The sequence below is a fragment of the Octopus bimaculoides genome, chromosome 2 (genome assembly GCF_001194135.2).
Source record: "Octopus bimaculoides isolate UCB-OBI-ISO-001 chromosome 2, ASM119413v2, whole genome shotgun sequence".
Lineage (NCBI taxonomy): Eukaryota > Metazoa > Mollusca > Cephalopoda > Octopoda > Octopodidae > Octopus > Octopus bimaculoides.
The window spans coordinates 189,158,271-189,161,168 of record NC_068982.1 but is presented as its reverse complement, the minus strand read 5'-3'; the positions used below and the strand labels follow the sequence as shown (position 1 = coordinate 189,161,168).

Below are 2,898 nucleotides of genomic sequence, written 5' to 3'. Positions count from 1 at the left end.
AAGGAAGAGAGAGAGTGGTAGAGGGAGAAACAAGGGGAGGAAGTAGAAAATAGGTGAGCAACGAGAGAAAGAGAGAAATATAGTAGTAACAGAAGGAAGAACGAGAGGGGGAAAGAGAGAGATACGTAGTAGTAACAGAAGGAAGAACGAGAGGGGTGATTCTTTCAGTTTCCGTCTACCAAATCCACTCACAAGGCTTTGGTCGGCCCGAGGCTATGGTAGAAGAAACTTGACCGAGGTGCCAAGCAGAGGGACTGAACTCAGATTCATGTGGTTGGCAAGAAAGCTTCTAACCACACAGCCACACTTGCGCCTATACAGAAGCACCATTGAAAATGAGTAGTGTTAACCAGTACAAGCAATGTGTTGTGGCCTAAATGAGGCACAGCGAACCAACGTGAGAGCCTTCCAGAGAAAGAGAAACAGAAATTTATCTTAATCTACTGAAAATCTCTCTTAACTCACATTCAGCCATCTTTTAAAAAGGGAAATAATCGTTGCGTGTTATAGTCCAAGATATATTGTGTCTGAATAATTGATGGGATGGTCACGACTGGAGCACTGATGATCAAAGATCAATTCGACAAAGCAAGAACAAAGAAGACAAGACGACTGAGACAACGATGGTTGCGACAGCGGCAACAATAACAACAGCCTCAACTCCGTTTTAATGGGATTTCTAAGAAGTCGATCGACCTGCTGGTAATAAGTAGTATGAGAAAATAAAAAGAAGGACAAGTTATATATTGTTGTTCTTGAGAGACTGTGTCGGAGAAACAATAAAAATGAGGGGACGTTCATGGCTGGATCACTTTTCCTAAAACTGATCTAACCCATGGCTATGAAATAACAAAAGCCAAAGGCGCAGACATGGCTGTGTGGTAATTAGCTTGCTTACCAACCACATGGTCCCGGGTTCAGTCCCACTGTGTGACACCTTGGGCAAGTGTCTTCTACTATAGCTTCGGGCCCACCAAAGCCTTGTGAGTGGATTTGGTAGACAGAAGCTGAAAGAAGCCCATTGTATATATGTATATATATGTGTGTGTATATGTTTGTGTGTCTGTGTTTGTCCCCCCAACATCGCTTGACAACCGATGCCGGTGTGTTTACATCCCCGTAACTTAGCGGTTCGGCAAAAGAGACCGATAGAATGAGTACTAGGCTTTCAAAGAATAAGCTCTGGGGTCGATTTGTTCGACTAAAGGCGGTGCACCAGTATGGCCGCAGTCAAATGAGTGAAACAAGTAAAAGAGTGACTTGACATAAAAACCTTTAAGTATTACAACGATTTTTAAAATAAAATTTCCGAGCTCACCAGGAGTCGAACCTGGAATCTTCTGATCCGTAGTCAGACGCGTTATCCATTGCGCCACGAGCCCATTTCTGTAGCCAGTCAATAATAGCGTGCTTTATAGTCCACTGCCCGTCGTTGGCCTCGTGACTCACATAGCTGCTACATGTTATTGTTGTTCTTTTTGATAGTGTTGAGGGTGGAGTGAGAGGCGATGTGAGGTTCATACTTTTCCCAGAAACGTTTAAAGTTTCTGAGAATAGTTTCTTGTGTTTAATATTTTCTACTGTCTCAAACACACTTACATACATACATACATACATACATACATACATACATACATGCATGCATACATGCATGCATACATACATACATACAAACATACATGCATGCATACATACGTTCATACATACATACATACATACACACACACATACATACATACATACATACATAAATACATACATACATACATACATACATACATACAAACATACATGCATACATACGTTCATACATAAATAATACATACATGTGTGTGCGTATAGATAGATAGATAGATAGATAGATAGATAGATAGATAGATAGATAGATAGATAGATAGGCAGACAGACAGATCGGTAGGTAGATAGATAGATTGAAGTAGTTTGGAAGACTCATTACGCCAATAACAATAACACACGCACTGGTTCGCTACCACTTCCTTATCGTTAGTCAATTAGTTAAATGTCGAACCAGCTGACTTACCGATCGTTTGTTTAATGCGCTGGTTAAACAATCGATCGGCTGTTAGTCAAATTTCTTCGTCGCTATTCACAACCTTCTCAGTGACTTGGCTTCTCCCCTCAAAGTCTGCTCTGATAGCTGATTAGATATTTAACTAATTGACGAACGATAGAGAAGTGGTAGTGGACCAGTGCGTGTGTTATTATTATTGATGTAAGAGCTAGCAGAATCGTTAGCCCGCTGGACGAAATGCTTAGCGGTATTTCGCCCGTCGCTACGTTCTGAGTTCAAATTCCGCCGAGGTCGACTTTGCCTTTCATCCTTTCGGAGTCGACAAATTAAGTAGCAATGAAAAACACTGGGGTTCGATGTTATCGACAAATCTCCTCCCATAAATCTTCAGGCTTTGTGCCCTTAGCAGAAAGGATTGTTGGAGTAATAACCGTCTCAAGACAACAAAAGTTGTTTCAACGCACGAATTCACATCAAGAATCTTGTAAATATATAGTTGCATATATGTATGTGTGTGTGTGTGTGTGTGTGTGTGTGCGTGTGTGTGTGTGTGTGCGCGCGCGCGTGCGTGTGTGTGTGTGTCTGTGTGCGCGCGTGCGTGTGTGTGTGTGGGTGTATGTATGAATGTATGAGTGTATAGATAGATACATACATACATACATACATGCATACATACATACATACATACATACATACATAAGCGCGGGAGTAGCTGTGTGTTAAGAGGCTTGTTTTCCAAACACATGGTTCCGGGTTCAGTCCCACTACGTGGCACCTTGGACAAGTGTCTTCTACTATAGCCAGGGGCCGACCAAAGGCCTTGTGAGTGGATTTGGTAGACAGAAACTAAAAGAAGCCAGTCATGT

At 41.9% G+C, this 2,898-nt stretch overlaps 1 non-coding gene across 1 annotated transcript; it reads right to left on the bottom strand.

The window, feature by feature from the left end:
* Nucleotides 1-1,309: 1,309 nt before the first annotated feature.
* Nucleotides 1,310-1,382, bottom strand: Trnar-acg (transfer RNA arginine (anticodon ACG)). The gene has a single exon. It is a non-coding gene; the product is annotated as a tRNA-Arg (tRNA).
* Nucleotides 1,383-2,898: the final 1,516 nt, after the last annotated feature.